The sequence below is a fragment of the Anomaloglossus baeobatrachus genome, chromosome 3, assembly GCF_048569485.1.
Source record: "Anomaloglossus baeobatrachus isolate aAnoBae1 chromosome 3, aAnoBae1.hap1, whole genome shotgun sequence".
Taxonomy (NCBI): domain Eukaryota; kingdom Metazoa; phylum Chordata; class Amphibia; order Anura; family Aromobatidae; genus Anomaloglossus; species Anomaloglossus baeobatrachus.
In genome coordinates this window covers 36,560,068-36,579,715 of record NC_134355.1, presented here as the reverse complement: position 1 = coordinate 36,579,715, position 19,648 = coordinate 36,560,068, and the positions used below count along the sequence as shown (strand labels likewise).

The 19,648-nt window shown below is 47.2% G+C and overlaps 1 protein-coding gene across 3 annotated transcripts in view; it reads right to left on the bottom strand.

Annotated features, from left to right (window-relative positions):
• Positions 1-19,648, bottom strand: part of ESRRG (estrogen related receptor gamma) — a 1,119,561-nt gene that overhangs the window by 979,228 nt on the left and 120,685 nt on the right. For all 3 annotated transcript variants that reach the window (XM_075339129.1, XM_075339124.1, XM_075339125.1), the window contains exon 2: positions 4,719-4,751. The gene's annotated coding sequence lies outside the window, so the exon portion shown is untranslated. The remainder of the gene's footprint in view (positions 1-4,718; positions 4,752-19,648) is intronic.

Genomic DNA, 19,648 nt, shown 5'->3' with positions numbered 1-19,648 from the left:
ATCTGCTGACAATCTGTCTGATCATGTACACGGACAGCGCAATCTCCCACTCAGGAGTGTAGCGTCTCCGCCAGAGAAAGTACGCTGCGTCCAGACCGTGAGGATGCCTGATGGTGGTCACTCACCCTTATAAATTTAGTGTTGTGCCCTAAAGATATGTTTTACACATACACAATACACTATAAGGGTACGTGCCTATGGTCCTCATCTGCGGGGCCGCGAGTGCTCTCCGCAGGGACCACAGTGGCCTGTGCCCACAGTCAGGGTTCGGGCCGCTGTGGTCTCTCTCTTCTGTTCTCTCTGTGGAGACACTTGTGGCTACACAGCAATAAATTGACATGCCAGGGCTTGGGAAGCCGCACCACAGGTCAGTTTTCGTCGTGTGCTGTACTCATACAGTGGACATAGGATTTCTAGAAATCCCATCCACTGTGCTTGTACTGTACAATGCAGCGAAAACACTCTGAATGCAAAACGCTGTGAACCCTGATGGTGGGCACGCAGCCTTACATACAGGCATCTTACCAACATACAACACCAGAAACACGGACTGTAAACATACAATACAGAGATGTGTACACATCTACAGACATGTACACCGACACGGCATAGGGTACAGCCGTATACACCTACACACAGTGTACAGCTGTATACACCTACACAGAGCATACAGCCATATACACCTACACAAGCGTACAGCCATATACACCTACACAGAGCATACAGCCATATACACCTACACAAGCGTACAGCCATATACACCTACACAGAGCATACAGCCATATACACCTACACAAGCGTACAGCCATATACACATACACACAGCGCACAGCCGTATACACCTGCAGACACCAGCATACAGCCGTATAGACCTACAGACACCTGCGTACAGCCGTATACACCTGCAGACACCAGCATACAGCCATATACACCTACAGACACCAGCGTACAGCCGTATACACCTACAGACACCAGCGTACAGCCGTATACACCTACAGACACCAGCATTCAGCCGTATACACCTACAGACACCAGCGTACAGCCGTATACACCTACAGACACCAGCGTACAGCCGTATACACCTACAGACACCTGCGTACAGCCGTATACACCTATAGACACCTGCATACAGCTGTATACACCTACAGACACCTGCGTACAGCCGTATACACCGCCAGACACCTGCGTACAGCCGTATACACCAACAGACACCTGCGTACAGCCGTATACACCTATAGACACCTGCGTATAGCCGTATACACCTACAGACAGCTGCGTACAGCCATATACACCTACAGACATCAGCGTACAGCCGTATACACCTACAGACACCAGCGTACAGCCGTATACACCTACAGACACCAGCATACAGCCATATACACCTACAGACACTTGCGTACAGCCGTATACACCTACAGACACCTACGTACAGCCGTATACACCTACAGACACCAGCGTACAGCCGTATACACCTACAGACACCAGCGTACAGCCGTATAAACTTACAGACACCTGCATACAGCCGTATACACCTACAGACACCTGCGTACAGCCGTATACACCGACAGACACCTGTGTACAGCCGTATACACCGACAGACACTTGTGTACAGCCATATACACTGACAGACACCTGCGTACAGCCGTATACACCTACAGACACCAGCATACAGCCGTATACACAGACACATACACAGATATAGTCACATAGACGCGTATACATATTTGAAAACATTCACATAAAAATAATCATACACAAAAAATAGACACAATCCTATACACTCAGACACACAGACACACATACTGGGGGGCTTTTTACTTTTGATGATTAGGGGACACTTCTCTCCTTTTCTTCTCTCCCATGCGGCCACAGACTTGTTTGATGGTAAATCCCTGTAGGCTAAAGGACCTGTGGTGACGTCACACCCATGTGATCAGAAGGGGCAGGGCCTCAGCAACACAGCTGATAACAGAAAGAAACTCCAAACTTTATAATAGAAGTGGGGTTCTGAGGTAAGACCTCCAGATGGGGGGTGCAGGGAGGGCGCAGTGACAGAGGGGGGGGCGAAGCCTGCATGATTATAGTGGACGGGAGGAAACATGGCCACGCCCACTTACAAAGCCATCACGCCCACTACCCAGGCAGCTCCTAGCCACTGGGATGTAGCTGCAACTCTTGTCTGATGCTCCTCGGCTGTATGGAGGTAGCGCGCACTGCATGACGCCGTTATAACACACATGGCCGCGCACTGTGCACTGCGCGCGGCCATGTCTCCTGTACTATGGGGCCGGTCAGCACTGTCTGCACCTGTAATGTGTCAGTGTGCCCGGCCACATCACAGTACAGAGACACAGCCAATTCACTGTGCGCGGCCATGTGTGGTATAATGATATTATGCAGCAGGCGGCCGGCCCTCTACAATAGCTGGGTAAGTAGTCTGGGGGGCTATTGGCCCCATGCCTCCCGGCCCAGTCCGCCCCTGCAGGTCCAACTCCTGCTGCAGAAAACGTTCCCCAAACCATGACACTTCCTCCACCGCCTTTCACTGACTTCTTAACACACTTTGGGTTCAGTCTTTCCCCAGTTTGTCAACAAACATAATGTTTCTCATCAGATACAAATAAATTAAACTTGCTTTCATCACTAAAATGAACTGTGGACATTTTTCCTTTGTCTACACAACATGCTCCTCACCAAAGGTGAGTCTAGATTTTTGATTCTTTCTGCTAATGAGAGGCTTGGTCACTGCAGAGTGGGATTTCGGTCCAAATGCTCTTAAACATCATGACACTGTATGACGAGACAGATCCTTACCCTGTTCAGTGCTGAACTGACGAGCAATTCCAGCTGCAGTGTTGAAATGATTACCCATGGAGATTCTCTGCATTATCCTGACATCTCTTACATTTGTCTTTCGAGCGCGACCAGCCTTCTTGGGGGACTTGAAAGAGTTTGTGATGTTGTAAAGATGCAATAATCTCTAAATCACAAACATGGAATGACCAACTTCTCTTGCTATGGCCGATAAGGTCACCCCTTTGGCTTTCATCTGGACAACCTGCTGCCGGAGGGTTTCAGTCACTTTGGAATAGCATGCCAGTTTTGCAAAGTCAGTGGAAACTGGAAAGTTAAGGCTACTTTACACACTGCGATATCGGTCCCGATATCGCTAGTGTGCGTACCCGCCCCCATCTGTTGCGCGACATGGGCATATCGCTGCCCGTGCCGCACAACATCGCCCAGAGCCGTCACACATACTTACCTGTCCGGCGACGTCGCTGTGACCGGCGAACCGCCTCCTTTCTAAGGGGGCGGTCCGTGCGGCGTCACAGCGACGTCACTGAACCGCCGCCCAATCGCAGCGGAGGGGCGGAGATGAGCGGGACGTAACATCCCGCCCACCTCCTTCCTTCCGCATAGCGGCCGGGAGGCAGGTAGGGAGACGTTCCTCGCTCCTGCGGCGTCACACGCAGCGATGTGTGATGCCGCAGGAACGAGGAACAACCTCGTTACTGCTGAAGTAACGATTTTTGGGAATTAGGACCCGTGTAGCCGATTAGCGATAAATCACGCTTTTGCGACGATTTTACATCGCTGAACGCTGTTACACAAAGCTATATCGCTAACGATTGCGGAAGTGCGTCACCAAAACCGTGACCCCAACGACAAAATTCGGGCGATATCGCAGTGTGTAAAGCCCGCTTTAGGCTGATAGTTAATGGCGCTTGTGCTAGATTTCTGATGGTGCCTGTGCTAAATTTCTGATGGGTCTGCTCTGGATTTCTGATGGCGCCTAAGCTAAAATTTTGATAGCGCCTGCACTAAATTTCTGATGGTGCCTGCGCTAAATTTCTGATGGCGGCTGCGCTAGATTTCTGATGGCGCCTGTGCTAAATTTCTGATGGCGCCTGCGCTAAGTTTCTCATGGCGTCTGCGCTAAATTTCTGATGGCGCCTGCCCTAAATTTCTGATGGTGTTTGCGCTAAATTTCTGATGGCGCCTGCGCTAAGTTTCTCATGGCGTCTGCACTAAATTTCTGATGGCGCCTGCCCTAAATTTCTGATGGCGTTTGCGCTAAATTTCTGATGGTGTCTGCGCTAAATTTCTGATGATGTCTGTGCTAAATTTCTGATGGCGTCTGCGCTAAATTTCTGATGGCACCTGCGCTAAATTTCTGATGGCGTTTGCGCTAAATTTCTGATGGCACCTGCACTAAATTTCTGATGGCACCTGCGCTAAATTTCTGATGGCGCGTGGGCTAGATTTCTGATGGTGAAAGCACAAAGTAGAGGTGCTGTATGTATAATATTAGTTCTTAAACAGCAACTACTTTGACAGCTAACGTTTGTAAGTCATTAAATTTGTACTTAACCTAGGAATGAACGATACATGCCAATAAGAGATAACTTTCTCCTACTATTTGTCAAACAATTCCCTGCAAATTTCAGGAAAGCACAGGGGTTAATCTCTTGTTTAATTTCCTACTGGAAGAAGGATGTAGAGGTGAGCCTGAATATAGGAATGGGACTTGATGATCTTTTTGTCCCACTGCAAACAAGGCAGAGGGGAGAGGCTCCTGCTTCAGACAGTTATTCAACAGCCAGACACAGTAAAGAAGAGGAGAAGGAGTGAGATATGACTGATTTCCGACAATTAGAGACAATTTCTTCTTTAATGATCAACAGAAGTTATCCTATGTTATCAAGATAATTTCTTACCTTTGGTTGCTTTGGTTATTTCACAAGTGACACCTGCAATAAAACAAAAACATTTTTAGTGATGTGTATACATTATTTTGACCTTAATATCAGTGAAATATGGACAAAGTGCAGAAGTATGGTTCGCTCTTGTCTGAGTAGGCAACTTTATCCAGCGTAATGACTAGTAGTTGTCTATAGAACATGTGATGTGGCTCAAAATTAGGAAAATTGAGGTCACCCCTTCAGTTACCTAGTGTGCCGTCCCCGTGGAAGCAGCCGAGATGCTCGGATCTGGGTTCGTTGTTGCTCGAGGGTGTCCGGACCCGGGTGTCGTACGGCAACTCAAATGAAGGGGAGTATATACAGGGGAATTTAGATATAGTTTGTGACGCCACCCGTGGTGTACTGTAATTGGGAGTACCGCCGCTACCGTTGGGAGTACCCGGGGTGATGAAGTGGGGCAGCAAGGTGTCGTAGCCCTCCACGGGTAGGGGGGATGCCCCGGGACTCGGTGAGGGGTGCCGTGGAATGCAGGGGTCCCTCTCATACTCACTCCGTGAATAAGCAGACGCTGCCACTGAGGGGAGCTCATCCGGGTCCCGTCCCCTACAGTGTTGCCTGGTGATCCGTGACCTGCCTCCTGGCACTAAGTTTAACTTCAACGTGGTGGCCCAGTAGTATGAACTTGCCGGGCCCCGCTCCCCACAGTGGCTAAGCGTGGGAGCTTGCTCTTAGGGCTCATGCTTGGGATTTTCTGGACCGTTTTGGATTGGAAAGTCCTATCCCCCTCGTTGCGCTAATGCCCCGATTCTGGAGCGGGTGGGAACAGATCATAAAGGCTCCATTCGCCTCAGGTTAATTATCGGGTTGCCTGAAGCTACTCCCCGACTTAGAGTCCGTGTACCCCGTCGTGCCTTCGGTCCTGGACCGGTGATGGTGATAGGCTGCCGGCTGTCCTCCTCGATGGGTCCAGCACCTTGCCACAATCCCCTGCGACCGGGAGTCCGACTCCTCTAGGTCCAGACCACCGTCTGCAACCTAGACAGCTTCTCTTAGGAGCCACCGCTCCCGACCTCCTCTCACTTTCACCCTCTGACTACACACTCTAGACTGACTACACTCCTCACCTCCCCTCCCTGACCCCCCCAGGTGGGCAACTCTATTCCACTCTAGCTCTCCACTGGTGTGCCTGGTGGTTGTAGTGCAGGGTGTATCTAGGATTTGATTTGCTGTTGGAGGCATCACTGTCAGATAGGGACCCAGAACCAAGAGAGACTTGGAATACTGCATGGAAGAGCAGTTTGTGCAGTACCCTGTGACGACCTGATAGTCCAGGGACGTCACACTAGCATAGGGTCAGTCATATAACACCTAAATAGTGGCAGTGCCAGCATCTGAAAAGTGGCAGCCAGTTTCTATCTTTCTAGCTGCACTGCTCTAAAATAGTGGCAGTTAACAGTGCCCCTTAAAAGAAGTGCCAAATGCAGTTCTTCTGTTACGTGGCATTCATAGAATTCTCAGAAAAGTGCTCAACTCAGTCGCCCAAGAATACGGCCATGTACATGGTCCATAGGAGAGTTCCATTCACAGTGTCCCCAATATAGTCACCAAGAACATGGTCTTTAAATGGTGTCATTTACAGCATCTCTATAAGAGTATCACACACAGTTCCTCTAGTATAGTGCCACACACAACATCCTTTATGTAGTATCAGATACAGTCCCCTTAGAATAGAATCATACACCACCATTTTATAATGTCACTCACATGGTACCCAGAATAGTACCAGCTACAGGGTCCTTATATTAGTGCCACTTACAGTCTCCTTAGAAGACTCAAAGTTCTGTTAGAGGCGTATCAGACACGGATTCTCTAACATAGTACCAGGCATTGAATAATGCAATTCACAGTGTCCATTAAATAGTACAAGACAGAATGTCCCTATGATAGTGTCATCAACAGTGCTCCTAAAATAGTATCAGACACATCCCCCTAGTGTAGTGTAACGGACAGTATCCTTTGATAATGTCACACACAGTTCCCCTAATAGTACCAGATACAGTCCCCATACCATAGTAACAAACACAGTCCCCATACAATAGTACCAGACACAGTTCTCCTAAAATAGTACCAGATGCAGTCCCTCCAATATAAAACCAGACAGTCCCCCAAGAATAGTACCAGACAGTCCCCCTACAATAGTAACAGACACAATTCCCTAGAATATTACCAGATGTCGTCCCCCTAGAAGAGTACCAGACACAGCCCCCCTAGAATAGTACCAGACAAAGCCCCCTAAATAGTAACAAACACAATTCCCTATATTAGTATCAGATGTCGTCCCCCTATAAGAGTACCAGACACACTCCATCTAGACTAGCACCAGGCACAGTCCATCTAGAATAGTACCAGACACAATCCCCCTAGAACAGTACCAAATGCAGTCCCCCTAAAATAGTATCAGACACAGTCCATCTAAAATAGTACCAGACACAGTCCCCCTAGAATAGTACCAGATACAGCCCCCTAGAATAGTACCAGACACAGTCTATCTAGACTAGTACCAGGCACAGTCTCCCTTATATAGTATCAGGCACAGTCTCCCTAATATAGTATCAGGCACAGTTCCCATAGAATAGTACCAGGCACAGTCCCCCTAACATAGTACCAGGCACAGTCCCCCTAATATAGTACCAGGCACAGTCCCCCTAATATAGTACCAGGCACAGTCCCCCTAATATAGTACCAGGTAGGCACAGTCCCCATAATATAGTACCAGGCACAGTCCCCCTAATATAGTACCAGGCACAGTCCCCCTAATATAGTACCAGGTAGGCACAGTCCCCATAATATAGTACCAGGCACAGTCCCCATAATATAGTACCAGGCACAGTCTCCCTAACATAGTACCAGGCACAGTCCCCCTAATATAGTACCAGGCACAGTCCCCCTAATATAGTACCAGGCACAGTCCCCCTAACATAGTACCAGGCACAGTCCCCCTAATATAGTACCAGGCACAGTCCCCCTAATATAGTACCAGGCACAGTCCCCCTAATATAGTACCAGGTAGGCACAGTCCCCATAATATAGTACCAGGCACAGTCCCCCTAATATAGTACCAGGTAGACACAGTCCCCCTAATATAGTACCAGGCAGGCACAGTCCCCCTAATATAGTACCAGGCACAGTCCCCCTAATATAGTACCAGGCACAGTCCCCCTAATATAGTACCAGGCACAGTCCCCCAATATGGTACCAGGCACAGTCCCCCTAATATAGTATCAGGCACAGTCCCCCTAATATGGTACCAGGCAAAGTCACTCTAATATAGTACCAGGCACAGTCCCCCTAATATAGTATCAGGCACAGTCCCCCTAATATGGTACCAGGCACAGTCACTCTAATATAGTACCAGGCACAGTCCCCCTAATATATCCAGGTAGGCACAGTCCCCCTAATATAGTACCAGGCACAGTCCCCCTAATATAGTACCAGGTAGGCACAATCCCCCTAACATAGTACCAGGCACAGTCCTCTTAATATAGTACCAGGTAGGCACAGTCCCCCTAATATAGTACCAGGTAGACACAGTCCCCCTAATATAGTACCAGACAGGCACAGTCCCCCTAATATAGTACCAGGCACAGTCCCCCTAATATAGTACCAGGCACAGTCCCCCTAATATAGTACCAGGCACAGTCCTCCCAATATGGTACCAGGCACAGTCCCCCTAATATAGTATCAGGCACAGTCCCCCTAATATGGTACCAGGCAAAGTCACTCTAATATAGTACCAGGCACAGTCCCCCTAATATAGTATCAGGCACAGTCCCCCTAATATGGTACCAGGCACAGTCACTCTAATATAGTACCAGGCACAGTCCCCCTAATATATCCAGGTAGGCACAGTCCCCCTAATATAGTACCAGGCACAGTCCCCCTAATATAGTACCAGGTAGGCACAATCCCCCTAATATAGTACCAGGCACAGTCCTCTTAATATAGTACCAGGTAGGCACAGTCCCCCTAATATAGTACCAGGTAGGCACAGTCCCCCTAATATAGTACCAGGCACAGTCCTCCCAATATGGTACCAGGCACAGTCCTCCCAATATGGTACCAGGCAGTCCCCCTAATATAGTACCAGGCACAGTCCCCCTAATATAGTACCAGGCACAGTCCTCCCAATATGGTACCAGGCACAGTCCCCCTAATATAGTACCAGGCACAGTCCCCCTAATATAGTACCAGGCACAGTCCTCCCAATATGGTACCAGGCACAGTCCCCCTAATATAGTACCAGGCACAGTCCCCCTAATATAGTACCAGGCACAGTCCTCCCAATATGGTACCAGGCACAGTCCTCCCAATATGGTACCAGGCACAGTTACTCTAATATAGTACCAGGCACAGTCCCCCTAATATAGTACCAGGCACAGTCCTCCCAATATGGTACCAGGCACAGTCCTCCCAATATGGTACCAGGCACAGTTACTCTAATATAGTATCAGGCACAGTTCCCATAGAATAGTACCAGACAAAGTCTATCTCTAATAGTATCAGAAACACTCCACCTAGAATAGTATCAAAGTCCCTATAGAATACTTCCAGAAACAACCACCCCCTAGAGTAGTAACAGACACAATACCAGGGACAATCCCACTAGAATTGTACCAGACACAGTCCACCTACAATAGTTCCTGACATGGTTCCCCTAATGAAGTACCTGTACCGCCCCTAAGCAGACGAGCTGCTCGGATCCGGGATTGCTGGGGCTTGAGAGTCCCCGGACCCAGGGCTCAGCGGCCACTCGAAATATAAAGGGGGCTATTTACAGGGGAATAGTTTGTGACACCACCTGCGGGTTGCGGTAAGAAGGGAGTACCGCCGTTGCCGAGGGGAGTACCGGGACAGATGGTGTGAGGGCAGCTAGGTGACAGTTCCCGCCGCAGGTAGGAAGGCCCCAGGACTCTGCAGGGTTGGTGGATGGTGCTGTGCAGGCTTGCTGGGCAGGCAGGATGCAGGGAGAGGGCAGTGTACTCACCCAGGTTGTTGTGATGTTAGATGCAGCCAATGAAGCAGACTCACACACTGTAATAAATCAAAGTCTCTAGGTACCGCTGCAACTGCGGGGAGCCTGTACGGGCGTCCGCTCCCACCGGTATCACTTAATGGTCCGGAGCCTGCCTCTGTGCACAAATTTAGTTGTTCTTGTGACCCCTTGGTCTGAAGCTGCAGGGTCCCACTCCCTATGTGTAGTGGAGCTATGCTCTCGATGGCTGGCACTAGGGATCTCAGTGGGTCGCATAAGCAGGAAAACCCTATCTCCCTCGTTGTGCTGATGCCTTCGATCTCTGAGCTCTTGGGGAAGTTAATAAAGAGACTCTTCCTCCCAGGAGGATTATCAGGACATTGAAACGTTTCCTGATCTAGGGTCCTGTACCCCGCCGTGCTCGGTACCGGTCCGGTTACTGGACTTTCCGGTGCCGACTGTTCTCCAAAACTAAGTCAGAGCACTCCTTTCCAATACCCTGCGACCGGGTCTCCGACTCCTCTGGTCCCGGACCACCATCTGCGACCCAACCTAGGTCACTCTTTAGGAGCTACTACTCAACTCTGACTCTGTACTGAAACTGACTTCCTTCCCTCCCACCAGTCTGTCTGACTCCTAGGCGGGTGGCCCTTTTCCAGCTAGACCAACCCACTGGTGTGTCTGGCAGGTCATGATGTGAGGTGTAATTGGGATTTTTTGGTGCTGATGGGAGTGATACTGGTTTTCAGTAACCATCATAGAAAGAGAGGATGCAGTCCCCTGTGACACCCTGATATAGTCAGGGGCGTCACATAGCAAACACCGCCTCCATAGTATAGTAATGGGTACAGACACACATAGAATAGTACGAGGTACAGTCCATTTAGAATAGTTCCTGACACAGTCCCCCGTCCGTCCCCATAGGATAGTACCAGGCACAGTCCATGTAAAACAGTACCAGGCACATTTTCCCTAGAATAGTACCAGGCACAGTCCCCAGTATAGTGTCGTTCACGTTGCTTCTAGAATAATACCACACACATGGTGTCCCTAGTAGGGTGAGGCTCTCGATGTCCTTTGAATACTACCAGAAACAGTGTCTGTAGAACAGTACCAGGGTAAGTTTCCCCAAGTTTGGTGTCACTCAACTTTTCCCAAAAAGTGTCCCATGTGTAATAATAGTACGAGGCAGTGTTCCAAGAAAAGTACCAGTTTTAGAACCCCTAAATTAGTGGCATTTAATATGTCTGTACAAGAGTATCAGGCAATGCACCTAAATCGTATCTCTACCTAATAGAGCATCTTGAATTTATTCCCACATTGTCTAACAACACAAAATAAGGACATTTCCAAATTGAGAATACGGAATATTCCCCAGAAAGTCTTTTTTTTTTCCGGTAAATTGAAATACTCTCAGTAACATCTTCATGCTCGTCTCCAACCCTCGGCTAACCTCGGCACTGCTGACCGGAGAGTATGAAGACCCAGATCTATCACACAACAGTATCAAGTCCTTACCGTTATCCCCCCCCCTCCATCCTCAAGTCATTTGTGTGTGCTGCCAGCCAGAACTCCCGCTTCCCCAAACTTCTATTTTCCCTCGGCCCCTTAGCGTCCTGCATCTGTGTCTGACCGTTTTCATTGAATATTTAGAATATATCAATGTCATTAAATTTAAATTTAAACTAGGCTATAATACTTTTTTGGCTCAATACACTGGCCTAGTGAAGCTAAAAATTAAATTTGCAAGGCCGATGACTGTCCCCCGTGTAAGCGAGATGTGTAGTTTTTATTGCTGCATACTGTATCATGGCATTAGACATAAAACGAGAAGTTTACTATAACAGAGGTATTTTCTGCTATTAATTGCGCTAAGCCGGGACAGTGAAGTCATAAAGATACGCGCTCCCAATCTGGGCTTAGATCTATATGTCAGTTTGATTCAGGCTTCACCTTTTATTAATATGCTTCAAATGCTACCCATGGGTAGATGTTTTATTCCTCCTATGGCCTTTTCTGGATTTGACAGTTTTTAGTGCTGTCGGGAAGAATTAATCATAATTGCAATCTATCAGGAGCAATAACAAGATTATAATATACATAATCTATTTCTGAAATTCGGTCCGCGCGAGGAATTTTTGTAAAGTTAGTGGACTGCGACTGGACGGCTCTTACTTACCAAATGTACATCGTACTGATGAAGGATTAGGCAAAAAAACGGTACTAATCTATGCCGGTCGTCATTAAATCTTCATGCAAATGTGACCTTACAAATGGAGGACTGCTTAGGACATGAGAGCTAAATGAGATCAGAATCTGATGGAATTAACTGTGTACTTTACGGAACCTTTTTACAAAAAGTACCCAGCAAATTGGCCAACACTGGCCTGAAAGTCAATAAATTGAGAATTAGAGATGAGCAAATTTTTCAAAAAATTGTATCTGGGTCTATTAGTACAAATTGGACTAAAAATTTTGAGTCGAACTATATCAATTTGTCACAATCCTAAAGGCTGCTTTACATGGTACGACCGATTGTGCAATTTCACAATCGATCGTACCCGCCCCGTCCTTTTTGCGTCACGGGCAAATCGCTGCCCGTGTCGCACAAAGTCGATAACCCCCCGTCACACGTACTTACCTCTCGTGCGACCACACTGTGGGCGGCGAACGTCCACTTCCTGGAGTGGGAGGGACGTTCGGCGTCACAGCGACGTCACTTGGCCGCCGGACAATGGAAGCGGAGGGGCGGAGATGAGCGGGACGTAAACATCCCGCCCACCTCCTTCCTTCACATAGCCGGCGGCAACCGCGTGACGCAGGTGAGCTGCTGTTCATCGTTCCCGGGGTGTCACACGGAGCGGCGTGTGCTACCACGGAAACGATGAACAACTAAATTAAATGATATTATGGAACCTAGCGACCAGTACACGACTCACGATTTGTGAGCGATACTGCGTCACTAGGAGGTGTCACACAGGCCGGCATCGCCAGCGATGCCGGATGTGCGTCACAAAAACCGTGACCCCGACGATCTATCGCACGATAGATTGTCTGGTGTAAAGCAGCCTTAACTTCCCCCCCAAAAAATGCTTATTGTGCTTTTTAGATCTTTCCAAACCACAAAGCATGATAACCAAAGGGGGAAAACGGGTTAAAAATGCCATTAAAGAGGACCAACCACCAGGATTTTATTATATAAACTAAAGCCAGTGCTATGCTGGCGCTATCATGCTGATTCTATACATACCTTTAGTTGTGAGATCGGATGTATAGTTTCTGAAATACAGGCAAGTAAAGTTTGTGAAATGAATTGATTTGATGAGAGGTGCAACGGAACATCTAATAGGTTGGTCGGGTTTTGCTAGTTGTTCCCGCCCCTGTCTGCCTGCCTAACCTTCCTCCCCCCTGTTCTTGTTCCCTCCCTCCTCCCCTTGTAATAAGAGAGACAGGAGGGAGGAAGGACAGGGGCAGGAATAACTAGCAAAATCCGAACCACCTATTACACATTCTGTTGCACCTATAAATCAAATAACAGTGCTTTTCACAACCTTTAAGGCCCCGTTACACGCAACGACATATCTAACAATATATCGCCGTGGTCACACATTCCGTGACGCACATCCGGCATCGTTAGTGATGTCGTTGCATGTGACACCAACGAGCGGCAGTTAACGATGGAAAATACTCACCAAATCGTTGACACGTCGTTCATTTTCAAAAAATCGTTGGTTGTTGAGGATGTAGGTTGTTCGTCGTTCCCGTGGTAGTACACATCGCTATGTGTGACACCTCGGGAATGACGAACTACAGCGTACCTGTGTCCTCAACGAGCACCAAGGTGGGAGTGACAGAGATGTGTCGGGGGCGGGAGCCGGCTTCCCCGTCGCGGGGGCTGCTCGGGGAGGTCGCGCCCGGATCCGGTGCCTTCTCCTCGGTGGCTTGAGTGGGCCGGACTCAGGGCTCGAGCAGTGCTCCTCGCCCACGAGTGAAAAGGGAGGGGAGCGGGATTGTTGGGATGGATGAAGTGTTCGTGACGCCACCGACGGGTTGTGGTGATGGTGGACACCACCGCTGCTGGTGACGGGGTTCCCGGGAGCGATGGCGGGGAGCAGCTAGGTGTTGACCCCTCCGTGGGTAGGAGCTGTTGGTCCCGGGGCCCGGTGGCTGATTGTTTTCCAGTAGGATGGGGCTCGCAGGGTGCAGGGTCACGGTGCAGCGCAGCGCGGTGTCGGATGGCACTGGTGTACTCACTCAGATACAGATGGACAGAGTCTCTGGTAAACCAAACGGCTGGATGGACGGGGCCTGCAGCCGACTGCAGTGTTTCCCTGGATGGGTTGATGGTGGCTGTCGTTGCCCTGCACCTGTGTTTGAATGTTGACTCTAATGCCTGGGCACCGGTAGTCCGCTCCCCGACGTGTATGTGCCGGAGGAGCCCCTTTGCCCGCAGACGCTGGCCCTTTGGATCTCTGGCCCTTAGCGGTGGCGCTTATCCGTACTGGTTGGGCTGTTGCCTTCAATTGGGACTTGGTTGGGAATGAACCCCTGAGATCCAGACCACAATCAGACAATTTGACTAGAGGTTGGCTTTAAGCCTAGTCGGGGTCTGAGTACCCTGCCTGGTGCTTGGCTCCAATCGGCTCCCCGGTTCGGTACCGGTGGGCCACCGCCCGACCCCGGTCCTACGGTTCCGCTGACCTTCGCCAATTCCTGCAGACGGCCACCACCGTCTGCCGACCTTTTTGAATGTGCCTGGGTTCCGACCCAGACACCAACAGTGTTCACTTCTCACTCACTACAGACCACCACTGGTCTGACTGCTGTGTTTTTCCCGCCTCCAGGCTGTGAACTCCTCGGTGGGCGGCGCCAACCGCCTGGCTCCACCCCACCTGGTGTGAACATCAGCCCTGGAGGGTGGGAACAAGGGTTTTGAGTTTGACTGGTGTGACCTGTCCAGCGAAGGGTGTGTGTGTGTGTGTGTAATGACCTGTGACCCCTGGGGTCCAGGGCGTCACAGATTCGGCTGCTCTCCGCCCCTCTGCTTCTATTGGCGGCCCGCTCTGTGACGTCGCTCTGACGCCGAACGAACCTCTCCCTTTCAAGGGAGGTTGTTCACTGCCCACAGCGATGTCGTTAGGGAGGGCTGTACTTGTGACACGGACAAGCGATATTGTGCGCCACGGGCAGAGATTTGCCTGCGACGCACAAACGACGTGGGTGGGTGCCATCGCTAGCGATGTTGCTCCGTGTAAAGCCCCCTTTACTTCATGTATTTCAGAAACTATACATCCGATCTCAGAACTAAAAGTATGAATAGAATCAGCTTGATAGCACCAGTATAGCACTGGTTTTAGTATATATAGGAAAATCCTTGTGGTCGGTCCTCTTTTACAATTATATTCACGTGTCCTGTTGCCATTAAAACGGTGTTTCATGTAAAGTCTGGACAAATCCAGATTTTACATGAGTATCTATTATTATAGACGTGCCTACCTTTACATGAATCTTATTAAAGGAGTTTTCTCGATTCGGACAACCCTTGTCCCCCCAGTTGTAAAGCATTATACCTACTAGCAAAATTACCACAGTCAACCATTAGTGGCCACAAGGAGACATATGTCAAATAAACATCTACTGTAAGAGTTTTAGTGAAGCTGGCCATATTGTGCCACTCATTCCTCAGGATATGTAAGGTCAAGAGGAACAGTAAGCAGGGAAGTAGGGTACATCTCTATTACCCACATTGCGAACTCCTAATCCATAAGTGGCAGAATTTGTTGGTAAAAGTTTCTGGCAGCCATGATAAATGGCAAACTAAGTCATACATTGCTCTAGTCTTCGAGAGCGAGTCACTGCTTCTTAGTGGCTTTGTCATGATGTATGTAACGACGGGACAGGGGTCCCTAGGCTGGCCCTCTGACCTTGGGTCCCTGTGCTGTCCCTTATCTTGGAGGAAGGTTTGATGGTATCCAGGTCCGAGCCCCCAGTGTGACACTAACCCCTGTTCGAGCCCTGGTCTTACTCCCCTTTCCCACACCCTCGCTGCGGGCCGGAAAACAATAGTTTATAATCGACCAAACAATCATGGCTGATTATTGACCATGGAAGCCATTGGCCAAGGTTTTGCATAAACACACGTTCATTGGCTGCTCCCATTTTTTACACAGCCCTAAAAATTGTTGTCAGCAGCTCATCATCACATATACAGTAAATGGGGGATGTACTGCTAAAATTATGCAAACTATAGGAGGATTCAAGGGTGATATTAACAAATGTTTATCCCCAAAACGTTTTCATTGGCCAATGTAAAGAGCTTTTAGATGAACCTGATATATTGTCAATTCTTTGTCTTCTAGTCCTTAGCTCTGACTGTCTAATGACTACTGGTGGTACATGTTACAGCAGTTTCCTCGAAAATAAGACCTACCCAAAAATAAGCTCTAGTAGGATTTTTTTTGTATATAAGCCCTACTCCAAAAATAAACCTTACTTACAGTTTCATAAGGAAAAGTCTAAGCAGCTAAGAAAGTTAAAGAAGGACTCTTCATCAAAGAAATCAAACATCCCCAAAAGAAAGCAGGCACCCCCAAAAGAAGGCAGACTCCCCTACAAAATAATAATTACACTCACTAGACCCCAAACGATTACAATTGGCAAGTGCCGATGGTGGATGGGCTCTCATGCAGTGATCTGCTTCGCTGTCAGATCCCTCGCTGTTCCAGCTGCATTGTACTGAAGCTCTCACAAACAGATCGGGTACCAGTATCACTCCATGCGACTGATACTGCTTCCAGTCACCAGGGGGAGCCAACTGCTGTAGAACGCAAGACGACTTGACACCCACGCAGATTTGTATGTGAGAGCCCATTCACTTGCCAACTCTAATTGTTTGGGGTTTGATAAGTGCGATTCTTTTAGGGGGTACCTGCTTTTTTTTGGGGGGGAGGGGGTAAACTTAGCAGTACATAGAGAATAATAAATTTAAGCAGAAAATTTAAGCCTTTGTGAATACGGTCTATACCCGCCACTATAGGACGGGTCCTCCACCATGAGAATAGCAGATCAAATAAGAAAATGTGCCTCTGAGCCAGTAATAGGAAGAACACAAAATTTTGATATTCCAGAATGTGATGACAGGATTATACCTGAATAAATGTTTTTTCTGTTGAAGAATAAATATGGATTGTTGTTCGTGGGAAAATATAAGACATCCCCCAAAAATAAGCCCTAGCAAAAAATTATATAAGACCCTGTCTTATTTTCGGGAAAACACAGTAGTTATATAAATTAAAGTAGGAAGTTCTGTCTAAAGGATAAAAGGTATAGTAATATAGCTAAGATGCCCAAACCAGTTTGACATGAAGGACGTTACTGGAGATTCTTATAGATACAGTTAGGTCCAGAAATATTTGGACAGTGACACAAGTTTTGTTATTTTAGCTGTTTACAAAAACATGTTCAGAAATACAATTATATATATAATATGGGCTGAAAGTGCACACTCCCAGCTGCAATATGAGAGTTTTCACATCCAAATCGGAGAAAGGGTTTAGGAATCATAGCTCTGTAATGCATAGCCTCCTCTTTTTCAAGGGACCAAAAGTAATTGGACAAGGGACTCTAAGGGCTGCAATTAACTCTGAAGGCGTCTCCCTCGTTAACCTGTAATCAATGAAGTAGTTAAAAGGTCTGGGGTTGATTACAGGTGTGTGGTTTTGCATTTGGAAGCTGTTGCTGTGACCAGACAACATGCGGTCTAAGGAACTCTCAATTGAGGTGAAGCAGAACATCCTGAGGCTGAAAAAAAAGAAAAAATCCATCAGAGAGATAGCAGACATGCTTGGAGTAGCAAAATCAACAGTCGGGTACATTCTGAGAAAAAAGGAATTGACTGGTGAGCTTGGGAACTCAAAAAGGCCTGGGCGTCCACGGATGACAACAGTGGTGGATGATCGCCGCATACTTTCTTTGGTGAAGAAGAACCCGTTCATAACAACAACTGAAGTCCAGAACACTCTCAGTGAAGTAGGTGTATCTGTCTCTAAGTCAACAGTAAAGAGAAGACTCCATGAAAGTAAATACAAAGGGTTCACATCTAGATGCAAACCATTCATCAATTCCAAAAATAGACAGGCCAGAGTTAAATTTGCTGAAAAACACCTCATGAAGCCAGCTCAGTTCTGGAAAAGTATTCTATGGACAGATGAGACAAAGATCAACCTGTACCAGAATGATGGGAAGAAAAAAGTTTGGAGAAGAAAGGGAACGGCACATGATCCAAGGCACACCACATCCTCTGTAAAACATGGTGGAGGCAACGTGATGGCATGGGCATGCATGGCTTTCAATGGCACTGGGTCACTTGTGTTTATTGATGACATAACAGCAGACAAGAGTAGCCGGATGAATTCTGAAGTGTACCGGGATATACTTTCAGCCCAGATTCAGCCAAATGCCGCAAAGTTGATCGGACGGCGCTTCATAGTACAGATGGACAATGACCCCAAGCATACAGCCAAAGCTACCCAGGAGTTCATGAGTGCTAAAAAGTGGAACATTCTGCAATGGCCAAGTCAATCACCAGATCTTAACCCAATTGAGCATGCATTTCACTTGCTCAAATCCAGACTTAAGACGGAAAGACCCACAAACAAGCAAGACCTGAAGGCTGCGGCTGTAAAGGCCTGGCAAAGCATTAAGAAGGAGGAAACCCAGCGTTTGGTGATGTCCATGGGTTCCAGACTTAAGGCAGTGATTGCCTCCAAAGGATTCGCAACAAAATATTGAAAATAAAAATATTTTGTTTGGGTTTGGTTTATTTGTCCAATTACTTTTGACCTCCTAAAATGTGGAGTGTTTGTAAAGAAATGTGTACAATTCCTACAATTTCTATCAGATATTTTTGTTCAAACCTTCAAATTAAACGATACAATCTGCACTTGAATTCTGTTGTAGAGATTTCATTTCAAATCCAATGTGGTGGCATGCAGAGCCCAACTCGCGAAAATTGTGTCACTGTCCAAATATTTCTGGACCTAACTGTATGTTCTTGACCTAGCAATGCCAATACTTAGAATCCAACCGAGAAACTGACACAAAAATGACTTACCTCTAACACCGTGTAATTAACATAACAAAAAATTTAACTAAGAGGAACACAACAAAATCACTGGTAACGAAGAACATATAGCAATGACCGTTAACTCTTCAAGGGGGACATTCAATGCACTCTCCTGATGAAGTGACCCAACAAGCCACCGTTTACATTGCGGCATAGCTATATTTTATTTAAATCCAATAAATAACCACTTTGGATGAATGGTTTGGAACGACTTTGTTCTTCATTTTGTGAAGTGGTGACATTCCCGGTGAAGAGAGTCCTATCATTGGTGCATACTGATGAAGTCAGGCCCGGCTCTTTCCCATCCTCCTTGTATTAAAAAAAAAAACAAAAAAAAAGAAACATTTTTTTATGTTTTTGTAGTATATTGTTTGTTTAGAAGTTTGTAAAAAATAATTGCTTTTGGTGCCATTTTCCAAGAACAGTAACATTTATATTTTTTTTTTTGGATCTGGCGCTAAACAATTCCTTATTCTTTGTGCCCTGAGCTGACATTTTTACTGATACCGTTTTTGGGTAGATGCAACGTTTTGATCGCCTCTTATTATATTTTATTACAATGTTGCGGCGTCCAAAAAAAATTTGGAGTTTTGATTTTTTTTTTTCGTTAACCTGTTAACCAATTGGATTAATGTATTTTATTTTTTAATAGAATGGACATTTCTGAGTGCAGAGATACCAAATATGTGTGTTTTTTTATTATTATTATTATTATTATTATTATTAATTATTATTGTTATATTATCAATGGGGCAAAAGAGGGGGTGATTTGAAGATTTTATTTTTTTC